This window comes from Chinchilla lanigera, unplaced genomic scaffold (genome assembly GCF_000276665.1).
Source record: "Chinchilla lanigera isolate Chin_1 unplaced genomic scaffold, ChiLan1.0 scaffold00043, whole genome shotgun sequence".
Lineage (NCBI taxonomy): Eukaryota > Metazoa > Chordata > Mammalia > Rodentia > Chinchillidae > Chinchilla > Chinchilla lanigera.
Genome location: NW_004955444.1, coordinates 12,568,520 through 12,586,047, shown reverse-complemented (window position 1 = coordinate 12,586,047; position 17,528 = coordinate 12,568,520).

Here is a 17,528-nt window from a genome sequence, read left to right as displayed (position 1 = left end):
GTATCTGTGACTTCCCATACTTTTATATAATGAAAGGCCTAATATTTGCAAGATTTGCTTCTGCTAGCTTGAAAAGCCTTGGTTAATATAATGCCTAAGAGATTATACTTTTAGTTGAACATAATCATGGTTGTATACACAATATCCATAAGGGGATTTTTGTCTATTTTATTACTAGATCCAGTCTTTATAATAAGGATACACCCAGATTTTTCAATACAGTATCTGTAGAATCAATGAAAAAAGGTGAATAATAAGCAAACTTTTGAACAAATATGCTCATAAGAAGGCAATAAAAGTACAATAGATTTGAAATAACCATTTTGTGACTACTGAGGTAGCAAAATATTTCCAAATTCTGCTAACAAGATTTGACTAATTCCTTGATAGTAGTACTTCAAACTGATATAAGCCTTTTGGAAAGTAAAAGCCATAAATATATATACTGTCTTTGACATATTTTATCTTAAAATAATTCAATGGACGAAAGAAAGACATGTTTAAATGAATTCCATCAGAACCCCAATTTGGAAGCACTTACATTTTGACACTAGCTTAAATAGTTCATGCACATAAAAGAATAATTAGCCAATAAAAAAGTATAAAACTAAAGAGATGCCATTAAATAGCTGTTACACTGCTAGGCCTTTCTAGGTGCCACGCATATTTTTCTTAGGTAATAATCACAATTTCAATCATATAACAACCCAGTGAGGTAGGTACATACTCTTTGAGACAGGGTCTCCCTGTGCAGATCAGGCTGGCTTTGAGCTCACTTTGTAGCCCAGGCTGGTCTCGAACTCAAAACAATCCTCCTGCCTCAGCCTCCTGAGTGCTCGGATTACAGGCGGGCACCACCACACCCAGGTACTTTAATAAATTTTTAAATTTAAATGTTCACTATTTTTTTCTTCCATCCACTTTACAAACTGGGGCAAGTGGGCATCAAAAGGTTAATTTGTCCATGAGCATAAATGGGCAGCAACAAGATCTGAATTAGAACCCAAGCTCTCCCTCTACTACCTTAATATCTATGAGCACTTAATATAAATACAGTGTACATATAGAGATAGTAAGGTGTAATGTAAAGTGATACTAGTGGAATTGTATAGTATGTCCTCTATGTAAATAAAAACTCAAGGTGTCCGTGGATTTGTTTGTCATTCTGGAAAGTGGTCTGTGGAATATACAAACTAGTAACAGTATATTACTAAGGGAAAAAGGAATGAGATAGGGCAGGGCTGTCTAACTTTTTTTTTTAATTGTGGTGCTGGAGATCAGGGCTATATACCAGATAAGCACTCTAACACTGACCTATAACCCCAGCCCTGGGCTTTAACTTTTTATCCAATATAATTTTGTATTAATTGACTTTTTAAAAAATGCATAAACACGTTAATTTTATTTTTCTTAACTTAAAGCATTGAGTTGATGTTAAATTCCAAGACAGCTGAAAATCCTGGAGGGAAATAATACAAGTATAGTATATGCCAGTGATGGTGAACCTTTTAGAGCTTTCAGTGATACAAACAGCCTGCTGTGGGGGCACGCATGTTATACATTTGCCGTTACTAGTATATGCTATACAAGGGGTGATCTAAAGGTTCAGTTGAATTTTTTTAAAAATTACTACAGTAAAGGACACATTGCCAGAAATGATGAAATGTGTTTGAAGTGAGGGTATTTCAAGGGGCATTAAGGACAGTGTGTCTTTCACTTTAATAATTTTTTTTTGTCTTTTTGAGACAGGGTCTCCCTATGCAGTTCAGGCTGGCCTTGATCTCACTTTGTAGCCCAGGCTGGTCTTGAACTCGCAGTGATCCTGCTGCCTCAGCCTCCTGAATGCTCAGGTTACAGGCGTGCGCCACCACGCCCGGCTACTTTAATAAATTTTTAAATTTAAATGTTCACTATTTTTATTACACTTCATGGATCAAACATTTATGGCAATTTCCTTCAAATAAAAATGATGTATCCTAATCCACCTTTTTCACCAGATCTGGCTCCGTTGACTTCTGGCTCTTCTCCAAGGTCAAGTAACCATAAAAGGTAAATGTTTTGAATAGATTCAGGACATCAAAGAACGCTTAGGAGTGCAAGTACAGAATCTTACAAAAGAGGACCTCCAACACTGCTCCAGAGAGTGGCAAGAAAAAAAAAGAAAGTGACAAGAACAATGAGGTAAGTGGGTTCAAAGGGAATTGGGGTATTTTGAGGGGGGTCAATGGCAATGTGGCTTTTACTGTAATAAAAATTTTAAATTGAAAACTCACTGTAATTTTTTATCACACCTCCTAGTTTGAATCTTAAATGCCCCCACCTAGCCACCAAGGCCCATGTGATAAAGGCTTGGTCCCCATAGAGCCAGTATTGAGAGGCAGGCCTACAGGGAAGTGTTTAGGTCCTGGGAGCATGTACCTAATGGGGATTATGGGACTCCAGCCCCTTCCCTTTCTTCTTTCTCTGTAGCCTGTGATGTAAGTGGTTTTTCTCAGCCACACACCACTACCAGAAGGTGCTTCCTCACCACAGGCCCAAAACAAGAGAGTCAACCTGTCATGAACTGGTATATCCAAAATGTGAGCAAAACAAACCTTCTCTCTTTGTTTTTTTATTTTTTATTTTTCTTATTTTTATTTTTTTTGTCAGTTTTGAGACAGGGTCTTGCTATGCAGTTTAGGCTGGCCTTGAGCTCACTTTGTAGCCCAGGCTGGTCTCAAACTTGCAACGATCCTCCAATCCTCCTGCCTCAGCCTCCCAAGTACTGGGATTACAGGCATGCACCACCACGCCTGGCTAAACATTCTCTCTTTATAAAATTATTATCTCAGGTATTTTTTTTTTTCTTTTTCTTCCGGTACCCGGAATTGAACTCAGGACCTTGCACTTGCCAGGCAGGCGCTATGCCGCTGAGCTAAATCCCCAGCCCTTATCTCAGGTATTTTGTTATAAAAATGGAAAGCTGACTAACAGTTTACAAAGCTTACCCCAAGCTAGGTGCAATAGTGCATGTCATAATCCTAGCTACTGGGGAGGTTGAGGTAGGATGATTGCAAGTTTAAGGCCAGGTTGGGAAGCTTAGTAAGATGCTGTCCCCCAAAAAAAGAAAAACATTTTTTTCTACAAAATAATAAAGGCCTGGGGAAGGAGCTTGGTGCAAGGCATAGATTCAGTTCCTAACACCATACATACACACACACAAAAGGTGCTATGGCAAAAATGATGAAATATTATGTATTCAATTTGAAAACGAAACTCAGGTTTAGAATTTGTATCTTGGATACAGAAATGTTTGCTTCAACATCTCATCCCTACCACCAGTCGTTTTGCTGTTCCCCACTCTACATTCAGGGTACTATTTTAAATTTAATGGAAATTATAAATAGAAACCACACTGCCTAATATAAGCAGCTGCATATTCTTAGTTTAGCTTTTAAATTTAAAAATAAGAGCAGTTGAACTGTAAACAAGAGTTGCGAGAGAAAAATGTTCTAAAGTGTCCTGTTTCCACCCATTGCTGCTTGCCCTACCCTTCTGTAGCAGATAGAATCAGTGTTCTCCAAAGAGGTCCGTGTCCAAATCCTCAGGACCTACAAATATATTACCTTATATGGCAAACAGGATTTTTGCAGATGTCATTAAATTAAGGATCCTGACATGAAGAGAGTGGCCTGGATTAGCCAAGTGGACCCAGTATAATCACAAGGGTACTTGTGTGATAGAAGAGGCAAGCAGGAGACTTAGATATTTGAAGAAGCTATGCCAGTAGTTTTGAAAATAGAGAAAAGGGCCGTGAGTTAGGGATGAGGCAGCCTCCACGGACCAGAAAAAGAAAGGAAACAGCCTCCTGCAGAGGCTCCAGAAAGAAACACAGTCCTTCTAACCCTTGATTTTAGCTGGGTCAGGTGTGTTTTTCTCACTTTTGGCCTCTAGAATCTTAGTAAGTTTGTATTGTGTGAAGTAACTAAATTTGTGGTAATTGGTTAGTGCTACAAGACAAACTAATATATTTTGTCTGAACTTTTAAAATTTTTTGGCCTGTAATAAAATTTCTCTTCAACAAATAGTTCTTCAAAAAGTGATCTTTCGTGTGTTCAAATTTTAGCTTTTGTACAAACATAAGCCTATTAACCCAGCTTTGAAAATGAAAGGAACTCCAAATTCCAAGAGAGGATAAGCAGAGAATTAAAAACAGAAATAATTTATCAGATTACTACAAAATCCTTAAGGCTGGGTTATCACTCCTTAGTGGAAAAGATGACCTCCACCAAGATACAAATATGTGTGTATATCCTTTTAAAGTCTGATGTTACAGATACCAATATTCTGAATATTATCACTTTCCACTTTATCAAGGACAATAATTTACTTTATCTGTTTGTTATCGTTGATACATTTCGTCAACTTGAGATGTTTAGAAGGTTAACTAAGTGACTCAGCAGGGGACCAGGGTCCTCACTTTGTAAACATCCTGAGCCTGTGCAAGAGGAGGGCTCAGAGATGGTGTGGGTGTAAAGGACCCACCCTAGGGTGGAGAGCCTGCTTACAATATAACGGAGGAAAAGAGGCTTGCTCCCTTCCCCTCTTGTGCCCTTGCTGCTTCTGCTGCCTTCTGCTGCCTTGAACTGTTGCCCCTATGCCATGCCATCCTGCCTTGGAGCCAGCTGATTACCGACTGAAACCGTCACAAACTGTGAGCTAAATAAACCTTTTCTTCTTTAATGTTGGGTGTCAGGTATTTTGTCTCAGCAACAAGAGAAAAGTAACCAAGACACTATTTTTTAGTCTAATCTTCTCTACTGGCCTGGCATGTACAAGTTTTGCTAAAGGGAAATGTGAATTCTGGAAATTGTAGGAGAATCTGTGATTATTTCAAGCTAATGGCATTTAGTATGCTAGGTCAAGGAGTACATAACTCTTGTGATGTTTGAGATAGCCATGCCAATGGAAGAAGTCTCCTGTGTTAAATTCAACTGTTAACAAGTCATGTAAGTGAAAAACTTGTTTATAATTCTTTAAACCTAGACTCAAATTCCTTTCCACCTATAAACACCAGTGCATGAGTGCTCCTTATAGTTTTAAAATACACTGAGTAAAAGGGGTGCACCTTGAGGCCATACTGTTAAGTGAAATAAATTGACACATGTGTAAATACCACATTGCTTCTCTGGTGTGAGAAAGTGTAAATAAGGGCCAAAATATATAATAGATATTGTGAAATAGGAAGAAAATGTTCAAATGGGAAGGGGTACTAGGGAGGCGGGAGAGGGAAAGGAAGGAAGGGAAAAAAAAATGATGAGAAAAGAAGAAAAATGGAAGCAGAGCTTTTGTAAATAAGGAGGGAAGAGGGTAGGGAGGGTAGCGGAGTGGGGAAAAATAATCAAATTATATCATCTACAGGTACAAATTCCCTATAGTGAATATGATCATTATGTATACCTAAAATGTACCAATAAACTTAATTAATTAAAAAATTAAATACACTATTTCAAGATCAATTACCATGTAATTGTGGGATATTGTTTATTTTATTATTAACACTAAGAGTTCACGTCACTGAACATAACAGCCCACCAGTGTCTACCCATATCTGTAGACACTGAGTTCATGGTGATCCTACATACGTATCTGCAGTATTAGTTGTGCCTGAAAGAGGTTTTATTATAAATTTCTGCTTCTCCTCCAGTAGGGTTGAAATCATTTCTCTAAGTATCCATCCACTTATTCCTCCCTCCCACAGCTGTATCTGCTGTCTTGCCTTCTTCCCTTTCAATCAGAACTCTTCAAAAAGTATTTTGCCTTCATTACCTCATCAATCTTCAGTCATCTTGTAATAAAATGTCATTGGAATTGGGGCCACAAAAGTCACCCAAACCTATTACAGCTAATGACACTTGTAGAAAGAAATCAATATTCATTGTATCTGAACTTTCTACACCGTTTGACTTCATTTCTTCGCTTCAGATGAAATTTTCATTCTTTGATTTCTGTGATATCACCTCCATGATTTCCATCCCTCAGTCTCCTTTGCCGAATCTATTCTGCCTTCTCCTCACATGTTGGAATTCTCCAGTGGCCACTGTAGCCCTCTTTGCACTCTACACTTTTCTTCCTAGGAAATATTGGCTACTTCTATGATTTCACTCATTTCCTACGATTTACAAGTTCTCCTTTTCAGTCCCAATGCTGCATGTGAACTCCATGTTCATCTGGAAACACTAAACACAAAACAATGAACGTGTCTCAAAATGCAACTCACTTCCTACCCACAATCCATATTACCCTTGTATCCTATTGCAAATTAATGGCACCACTAACCAGCTAGCATCTCAAATAACTTGATAATTTTGGATACCATTTTTATTCTCTCTCCATTATCCTCTCCTCTCCACCTCCACTGGCAGTGCATCCATTCCAGCTTTCATATCTCACCTGGTTATAGCAAGTCCTTTACTTGGTCTCCTCTCTTCTAGCCACATGCAATCCAATCGGGCCTTCACAGAGCCACCTGTGGGATCTTTTAACACATAAATCTGTTTATCCCTTTCTGTTTTAAAAAGGAAACTGTGAGGCAGAAAGTAAAGGAGTTGTTGTCTCGGTATAGCTAGGGGCCTTGGAGAGAAGTGGGGAGTGAGTACTAACGGGCACAAATTACTTGCGAGGGTAATGAAATGATCTGAAATTGGTTATGGTAATGGTTTTACAACTCTGAAGATACGAAAAACCATTGAATTATGCACATTAAGTGGGTGAATTGCCTGGCATGGTGGCATATGGCTGTAATCCCAGCACTCGGGAGGCTGAGGCAGGAGGATTGTTGCAAGTTTGAGACCAGCCTGGGCTACAAAGTGAGCTCAAAGTCAGCCTGAACTGCACAGCAAGACCCTGTCTCAAAAAGACAAAAAAAAAAAAAAAAAAAAAGGGGGTGGATTGTGTAAGTTGTTTCCCTTACCTGAAATGCTTGGGGAAAGGTGTTTCAGATTTAGGAATATTTAAATATATATAATGAAATATCTCAGGGATGGGATGAAACCCTAAACATGAAATTTATTCTTTATATATCTTGTAAACAAGGTAATTTTATGCAGTATTTTTAATGCATGTGTGTTTTGACTATGATTTGTCACCTGAGCATCAGCATATTTGTGTGAGTTCTCTTGCTTCTGATTCTGGAGAGCAAGAGGACGGGCTCAGATAAATGTTACACAGAGTAGGTTTGTGCTGCAGGTGAGAAACACTGAGCTTGGGGAATCCACTGCTATTACAGTAAACAGTACAGAAACCTTAGTTTTGTTTTTGTTTGTTTGGGGTTGAGATGTTACTTCATCTCTCAAGTTTATGGTTGCAAAATAACTCTCAGGAATAACCTGGGTGAAAGATTAGCCAGGATTTTGTAAACTTGGTACATCCGAGTTCCAAGATTCATACAGGAGTGCAAGAAGCCCAAGGAAAACTGTCTTTCTCAATAGTGTCCGTGTTAGCATCTCTAAAGGAAAATCCTGTAGTCAGTTCTTCTGTTTTTTTTTTGTTTTTTGCCTTTTGTTTTTATACGTTAAAAGAATGAATTAAACATAAAGAGTGGTTTTTACTCATTGGTCAAACAATGATACCTTTTTTTTGAAGTTAAAAGGTTTTTGGTTTGCAAAATGCCCGAATTACCTAGACAAGAAAACCTGAAATTATCCTTGTAATTTCATTGCAAATTTAGGACCTTGAGTTTGGGTTCAAGGTGGTTAGTGGAACGTAAATGATTATCTGTTCTCCATGCCAAAATCATATTATTAGAGTTAAGCATAAAAGAGAACAAACCCAAAACAGCTAAGGAGAATAGCAGGAGAAACATCTTTGGACCTCACTTATCAATGTATTGAAGACAGGAAACAGGAACATACTGGTATATAATATACTGGTGCCTGGGGTTAAGGGTGTAACTCAGTGGTAGACTGTGAGATTAGCATGTGTGAGATCCTGAGTTCAATCCCCAACACCAAAAACAACTGAAAAACTGTATTGGTGGTAACCACAACTCAGAAATTATACACAGATGACTACAGCAGAAGTAGGAGCTAAACTTCACAATGGCATCTTAAGGCTCCCAATTAGAAGCACAGGTAGGTAAGAGTGAACGGCAGCATAAAACGTGTGACTGAAGTTGTCTATGGGAGAGATGTGCTAGTTAATCTCCATACAGTTTCCTTCTTGTGGCGTAACTGCTGGTGCATTTATTTCCAGGCAAAAATAAGAATCTTTAAATAAATTAAAGTACATTTCTGCCTTGGGAAAGCTCCAACATCTAAATGATATCACAGGAAAAAAAGCTCTTTTTATTTTAATATTTGAGATCACTCCAGCTGTTATTAGCTTACTAAAGTTATAGATTTTTAAATCAATTATAGCTTCAAGAACAACCATAAACCTTGACTATGTAAAAGTAGTAGGAGTACAGCCAATAAAAGCTAAGGCATAGAATGGGAAGGCATATTAGAATAGGTGTATTAATTTCCTCATTTTATGCACTAGACAGGCAAGAAATAATGTCTACAATTGATGGCTTCCTCGGGCATGCTGGCACACCCTGTAGTCACAGCACTTGGGAGGCTGAGGCAGGAGGATTGCTGTGAGTCTGTGGCCAGCCTAGGCTACATAGTATGTTCAAGGCTAATCTAAACTACATAGTGAGACCCTGTCTATAAATAAATAAATAACGGCTTGATAACAAAGGTTTAACTCTATTATTTAAAGGTATAAAGGTAACCTAAAAAGGACAAATAACTCATCTCTCATAGGAGGGAATAAAATATTGTCTAAACTCGATAAACCAAGATATTAGACCTGTAAGTATCTTATTTAAAATTTTCACCAAAGAGATGTGATGGTTGATGTAGTGATTTGAGTGTGGATGCTGGTTGGTTTTCTACTGCTTTAACCATGTACATGTATTGCTCTAGGTATAACTTTTAAATGGGAAAATGTTAGGGCCTGTTTCTTCTCATTTTCTTTTAGGGCCTACTTCAATGAAAGCTTTTATGGATGCTTTTTCATTGATTTAATTTTTCTAAGTACCTCACTGGACCAAAAATAAATGTAGTAACATTGTAACATTTTCTAAAAAGCTAAATTACTTTCCATAAGCAAAATTATATACTGAGAATCTTAAATCAAAAAGGAATATTGTAACCACAATTGAAGATAAGACATTTGGTTCTAGCTACTTTAAGCAGTACTACTGCTTTAAGGAAACCGGTGGCAGAAACAGTGGACCCTTAACTTATGAACTCAATTTGTTCACAAGGGCTGGTTGTAACTCAAGTTAGTGTAAGCCAAGACTTATTTTTCCCATAAGATATACTGGAAATACCCATAATGTGTTTCAAAGCTCCCTAAGCACCCCTTAACTAACCTTTTCATAATAAGTGGTTTTTTGTTGTTGTTTTTTTTTTTCCAGTATCAGGAATTGAACTCATGACCTCATGCTTGCCAGGCAGGCGCTGTGCCACTGAGCTAAATCCCCAGCCCCAACCTTTTCATAATAAAAAAGGGTTGTATAATGTATGTAATTTACCAGAAAAACTAATAATTTTCCTAGTGTAGTCACCAAAAAGTTATAAAATATGCCTAGTTTTCCAGACACAATTTTATATTGTGCTCACCATTCAAGTTGACATCTTTGGCTTGCAAGAAAGATGAAGTGGAAGGTGGTTATTGTTTGGAAGGAGAGAATCCTTCCGTAAGAACATCAGGAATCTGACTCTCTGGTGTCCTTGTCTCACTAGGGACACTGGTATCCTGTCTGTAGCCTACTAGGACCTGCTCCTGGCTCATCAGGTCTTGTCCTTTTCATAACTAAAAACTGATTTAGGGTTATCTGTCTCTGTCTTTCTTTACCACTGCCCTGTAGAATGACATGACATTGTCATTAAGCCAGTAATCCAATGATTGGCTTTTCTGTCTGGGTGCGTCTTCTCTACAGACGTTTGTCATTGTGTTCATTTTTTTAGGGTATCCTTCATTTCAGAAGAACTGATTGTTGTAACTCCCCCTCCTCTTCGGAAAGCTCCTCCACTGCCATTCTGTTGCTCAGCCAAAAGTTGCTGAAATTTCTCTGAAAACAGTTCCTCTCAGTGTTCCTGCACCCGTTCATCACCACTGTCTACCTTCAAGCCCATGGACTCTGCTATAGTGACAATGTCAAGCACAGGGTCAATTGAAGGCTGAGGCTCCTCTACACAGCCTTAAGTCTCTCTCCTGTATAATTTTAGGCCACACTCGTCCAGGTAGAGCTTGATGTCCTTAAAGAGACATTGGCCCAGGATTTCCCAGCTAACCCCACACAGGAAAGGATGTTGTAATGTTTCTAACAGAACTCTTTAAGGGTTAAAGCTGCATCTGAGACCACCTAGAAGCACTCCAGGAACAGTTCCTTGATGTATAGCTTCTTAAAGTTAGCTATAACTTGCTGGTCCATAGGCTTCAGTACCTCTACTACAGTTGTATTAGGTGAGAGGAGCTCAACTGAGAGATATGGGAATTCTTCAGCCAATTCTGCTTCCAAATCTCATGGGTGAGCAGGAGCATTGTCCATGATGAGCAGAGCCTTGAGATCTCTGCCATGAACCCTCTCTATTCTTCATGACTTTATGTTCTCTGCACATGCTAGAGTTCTCAGAGGATAAACCAAGAGAGGCTTTATCTTGAGGTCACCACTTGTATTAACACATAGCAACAAGGTTAGCCTAGGCTTCATAGGCTTGTGGCCTGGCATTTTCTTCTTTTCCTGGGTTATGTATGTTCTCCAGGGCATTTTCTTCCAGAAATGGTCAGTTTCATCTGTTGAAAACTTGATGATAGCAAAAGCTATTTCTCTATGTTATTTTGAAGTGGTGTAATTTTCAACAGCCTTTTTATCAGCACTGGCTGCTTCACCATGCCTAGCTACACTATGAACCCCAGTTCTCACTTTAAAATTATGAAACCATCCCTTACCAGGATGAAATGTTTCACTGATGGGTTATTCTTTGCAACATCTGCATTTAGAGCCCTAGCTTTTTCACAAATTATAGACTCAGGCTATCATGTCCAATCTGCCTTTCCTTTATCCATGCTAATAATAGCCTTTCTACCTTGTCTATACTGTTGATCTTGACTTCTAATTTGAGTAACACCTTTAGCAACACTAGCTTCCTTATACAAATCTTTTCTAAGATTGTCTAGATGGTGGATTTTGATATGCTGTACATGTTAGTGAGATTAGTCACACAAATGCCACTCTCATATTTCTCCACAATTTCCTTCTTCTCTTCAATTGTGATTGCTTTCTTTACCTTCCTAAGCATCTTTTCTAGCTTTTTTTTTTTGGCACCATTTTGATAGCAGGTATTGTAACAATTATATAAAGCACTGACCAAAATCACATCCACAAACCCATCTGGGCTCAGACTGATGCTTACATATGCTTACACTTTTCTGGCACTGTGAGTCTTTGTCTATCATGGTAACTCAAGATTTTGGCCATCAGTTAAACCTAAAATTCCAGCTGTAACCCAAGTTATTGTATGTGAGGCCAGTTGTAACTCAAGGGCCCACTGTACCTCATACGGGGCTAGAAGTTAGAAAAAGAAATGGAATTAATCTTTGTAAGTCCTAGAAATGTTCAAAGAAATCAGAACTGAGGGCTTTTAGCCCAATTCGATTCTTTTTCTCTTTTGCTTACATTTTTGTTATATTTATACATCTAATTTACCTTGGTGAAATTCAGTAGCAGACATCTTTTAGTTTCAAAGAAACAAGTGGACCAGAAGTGCTTTTTACTAGGTACAGATTCTCATTCTGTTCACTTTCTCGCCCCTTAGCAACTGTTTTCCCAAGCTTTCTCAACCTCTTTCTTCCCTATTGAATCACTACCCCCTTACAGGAAATACTGGGGTCTACAGTACTGCAAACATAAGCATCCCACTTAATTTTCCTTCATGGACTGGTCTTGTAAGGGAAGTATTTTTGGAGACACTTGATCTTGCCAACTTGATTCTAAAATACCCTATTACTTAGGTTTAACCAGGGGATCACCTCTTGGAAAGCATCCCTAACCGTTAACAGTCAGATTAGTTCCTCCTGTCACATAATCCCACAATGCCTAAGACTCCCCTTCTGTGTAAAATATTTATTTTAATGTCTCTCTTCACTAAAAATTGAAGTGTAATGAGGTATGTCTTCCTCACCAGATTATACTTTACGTTTAGCAAAGTACCTGGCACATAACAGAGTTCACTGAAATGTTTTCTAGGTGATATCCACCTAGCCCATGAACTATACTTTGAAAAATACCACCTTTGGGAGAATAATCTCCAAAGCAACAGACTCACTTAGTAAGTAATAATTACTGTAGGTTCTTGAAATGAAGCAGTTGATCTTTCATCTAACCACAGATTTTCAAATGTGCCAATATTAGTCACCTAAGAAATTCTGAAACCTTTCTGGAAGCATCTCCAATTTTGGAAGCAGGAAGATAAACCCAAATAAGGAATTTGGGGTGAGGATAGAGGTTCAGAAAGAGATCTAGTCAGAAATGAAATGAAAGTCAGGCACTGTACTGTCAGTGAAATGAGCTCAAAGCACTTCTGTGTGGCAAAAAAGCCAGATTTGGTAACGCAAGTCTGTGAACCACATTGTACTCCCTTGCTAGATTGTGAATGTAGCACTGAGCCTAAGCACACACGTACGGTGTGATCATCTGAGCTTAAATCTCAGCTCCGCCACCTAGTAACTCTAAAACCTTAAACTACCTAATCTCTACGAGTTTGTTTCCTGCAAGATGAAGACAATGATGGTAGCCAACCACAACCTGTTGTTTTAACAGTTGATTTAATGATTGTATGTTAAATGTTTAGCCTATCGCTTGGATATAAGGAAAGGAATCCCTAAAAAATAGGTATTATGAATGTGGTTTTCTCCTTGACTTCACCACTGAGAATGTAAGCTCTAAGAGCACATGTAATTTGTTTCATTCGGCACTGTCTCCCAGTTCCTAGAAAAACTTGGGTTTTGTTCAGTATTCATTCCAAATGAATGTCTGACTATGTAATATGCTGATTCCATAAATAAAATATAAAAGTAAGTCATTACGTTACAGGTAGACTCATCCTATACATAAATACCTTTCTATACAGAGAGCCAATAAACAGGAATAATTCTCCCAGGTTCTTACACATGTTTTGTTTTTCAGGTAAGAATTATGTGATATGACAAGTGGTCAAAGATAGGTTTAGTTCTAGGAAGTACAAATTTGAAGGGCCTATGAGTTTTTCATCTCAGTGTACATACAGTTTAGAACATTTTTCGATGTAATTATAATTATTAAAAAGTTATTCAGTCAGAACTGCAGTTACTAGATTCTGAAAGAGCCACTCAATAAAAATAAAATCCATAATGAACTGTCATAAATAGTATGTTTATCTGACTTTATTCACTGAGGAGTATTGGAGGGTTCTGACTCGATGGTGTTATGACCAACAGCATGCAAATACAAGACCTCAAGTTCAAGCTTGGGACTATAGTCACAGCATAAAGTAAAGGTAGTTAAGATTAATTCACTTGGTGCTCATACCCACCAGTATTACCCTCAGCTAGAGAAACCGTAATTATGTGGTCAGCAAAACATAAGGGTAACAATTGTAAAAACACAAGGTTACAGTAGAAATGGAGGCCTTGAAAAGCTCCGTGACTTCACTTATACTACAGAGCACAGTTCTCCAGATTCTCAGCGTTTCATGTGCTTATAAAGCCCGCCTACAAATATTTGAATATATTAACATTTAGTTTTTAGTCCATTAATAATATACCACAAATTAAGTTTTAAATGTAACAAAATAAACACGTGCCCTATATGTGAGGATTCATCCTACTGAAATGGCAACTAAATTCTACTGCATTACTTTAACATACAACAATAATAGCAAATATTTGAATGTTTACATGTCAGGCACTGTTTCAATCCTCACAACAACCCTAAGAGGAGATGTATCATCTTCCCAAAGATAAAACCAAAGCTGAGAGTTCGCATAGTAAGCAGTATGCCAAGACTTGGACCTGGGAAGTCTGTTATCGGAGGCTACATGCTAACTACTGGGTATATCTATTCTAATAGAAAGAATAGTAAGCCTATATGCTAAAATGTAAAAGTAGGAGTGTTGATTCCTAAGCTGTACAAGTTCAGTTTAGTGCTATTTTTTATATTTCCCCTCATTTCATTAAGTTGTAGTTTAAACACTACAACTTAATGCAAAGTCAGGCATAGTAGTGCATGCCTGTAATCCCAGCACTATGGCTGGCTGAGGCAGAAGGATCACACATTCGAGCCCAGCTTGGGCAGCTTAGCAACTTAGAGAGACTCGGTCTCAAAAGAAAAGCAGAGGAGAGGATCAAAAAAGACAACAACAAACCCAAGTTCTCTATTAGAGCAGGTCTTTGTTTTTAAGTACCCAGTAAACATGGCTCAAATGTCAAGAAATTTTGCTTACTCTTTTCTAATTGGGTTTCATTTAGCATTGAAGTTTATATTCAGGGGAGAAATTACTGTCCTATATGATAACTCACTTAAGGAAGTTTAAAAATAAAACTTCATTACACTAAGAATTCCTTTATAAAATGGAACTATTTATTCATGTGTTATAATATTAAGGTGAAATTCCAGACAGCTAAAGAATAAAACATTACTTTAAAAAGCTAATGTTGAGAAATTTGAGAGGGGAAAAATCAGTATGTATTATAGTTTTATTATAGATTTAAGAAGAAAATTTCAAATACTGTATAGTGAGGTGTGCTGCAGAACACTATACACTGTTATGCTACTACCAATTATTCATTATTTAAATATATTATATACCATAGTCACAAAAATCAGAAAATAGTGGGTAACAATTAGTGCCTTAATGATGATATGACAGCTATACTATTTTACTGAGCAGTTAAAGCACTTGCTATTTAATTTTTTCTAAATATTTACACTATTACTGCTTATTTTTACATATTATAAATAACATTTTCTCCAAAAAGTAGACTCTCCAGTTCTAACTCTTAAAGTCAAATAAACCTGAAAATATTGATAACCTTTTCAGTCTTTTATTGCTCTACCACAGGGATAAAGGCTTGGGAAGGAATTTCCTGCATTCTAAAGAAAAGTATGCAATACTTTAACATTTAAAGCACACAACATCAGCTAAAACCTTTTTTTCTTTACTAGTATTTCCTTTTCTTTTACAAGAGAATTACTGTATTAATATTATACTACAAAACGATATAAACTCCATAATTTAAAAATTTAAATGTCAGATATACATGTAATGGCATTTTCTCCAATAATTCACAATTTTTACAATTTTTGCTATTTTGGAACAAATGTTAAAATTCTAACAATTCAAGTATCATTAAATGAGTGGAAACACTTAGCATCTCAAAGATTTATCAAATTGGCAGAATTTGTAGATAACTTTATTAACATTGGTGATATATCTCTCCTTTGTTACTTATTCCTTAAATATGTATTTTTATTGTGCTGTATTTTCCTAAATAGTTGTTTGAAAATTAATTTCTTATATTAACCTGAAGAACCTCAAGGTTGTTCAATTTTGGTAAATTATAAACCTTGAAAGTAAAACACGTCTACCCAATTAAAAATATGTACCTTACTATTATTGTTATAAAAGTTCATTTTAAACTCCTAGAAGGATGAGTGGAATTTAAATCAACTTTGCAAAACTTCGCTATCATGAAAATCTTAAAATGGAAACCTTGCTTTGAAACTCTCAAAATCTGTGCCACAGTATCTTAGTAAGGGCCAATGAAGATTACTTTTGAGAAATGAGGACCAAAATGTATTGATATTCTAAAACATTTTATGATATTATCAATATATTTACCTGTTGAAGTACAGTTAATGAGAGAATTACAAGTTCATATTTGTTAGATTAGTGATTAGTGTAGTCTAAGCAGAGAAATGTTCATCAGTAGACTAATACTTTAGTAGCTAACTACATAAAGCAATATTGTTATAAACTTTCCATTTAGTAGCTAACATGTGATATGGCAGTAAAATTCTCCAAAGACAATCATTAGTAGCATGTATGTGAATTGCTGGCAAATGATCTTCCCTTAGGTAACAGATGATATGCAAAAGACTGCTCATTTTCAATAATATTAATACCTGAAAAAGCACGGCAAGCTGGGCATGGTGACATGTGGTTGTAACCCTAGGACTCTGGGAGGCTGAGACAGGATGTTCAAGCCTAGCCTGGGCAGCTTGGTGACTTAGTGAGGACCTTTCTCAAAATTAAAAATTAAAAAGGGCTGTAGATGTAGCTCAGTGTGAAGGCCTAGGGCTCAATCCCCAGTACAGTGATTATTTTAAAAAATGCAGTAAGTACATGTGACTGGAATTATCTTAATTGGAGACAGCAGCCTCGATAATAAAAACCAAATTAAAAATCATAGGAAGAAATAAAGTAAAAATGTTAATCAACAGTATTCACTACATTTCTAGGCCTCTATCCTAACATTTCCCAATAAAATACCTGAAACATAATTTAAAGGGGAGGGGATGAACCTTTGGCTTGCTCTTTAGCTCTTGAGTAACCAGTCCCTTGGAGTTACATATTGTCTCCTAATACTTGACGATGTCTTGTTTAATCTAGTTGCAACTATTTTCTCATTTCCAATATTCTGAACATATACCATGTTCAAATTTACCCGGACTTTGGCTTATCAACTTAAATTTGATAGATTATAATGGGCAGAAACAAATTACAATATTTTAATATTCAATGAAACACTACAAATAGGATTGAAATGTATGACTAACAGTAATAATGTTGTATCTATGACTAAACAATTATTTTAACTGATTAAAGATCTCCAGCTTGGACTCAAACATGTAGCAATAGCACAAATGTTAGTATACTAAAAAATAATCACTCCACAGTCATATAACCAAATAGAAGGGGGGATAATATTTAAAACTTAAACCCTGTTCTAAAACTTGTTTGGAAGGACACCTGGCCCACTTATTAAAAATCATCATTAGTAAAGGGTGGGTAGAAAGTACTTGCCTAGCATACATGAGGGCCCAGATTAAATACCCAGCACTGAAAAAAATTATTCCACTCATATTTCAACTGATTGAAAATAATTTTAAGAAATGTGATCACCTCTCCAAATGAAGCCTTTTCTTTAAGGTGGAATCCAAACTGTTGTTGTAATATTCACACCTAACTAGCTTCTAATTAGCATTACTGTCATTAAGAAATAAAATATTGTCAAGAGGTTAAGTGTATCTTCTAACATTCACATGTACATTATAACCTGTACTGAATTGAAAGTATTTAATAGGGAAATAAAATTTGTTTCTGGTATTTTTCCTGAACTACCAAGCCACAGGTAAAAATATTTGTTAAAGATGATAACATAATTTGTCTGGAAGCACTGCATTTTTTGGTTATTAAACAGTTTCCTGTACTTAAACCACCCTCTCTCCTGAAAAA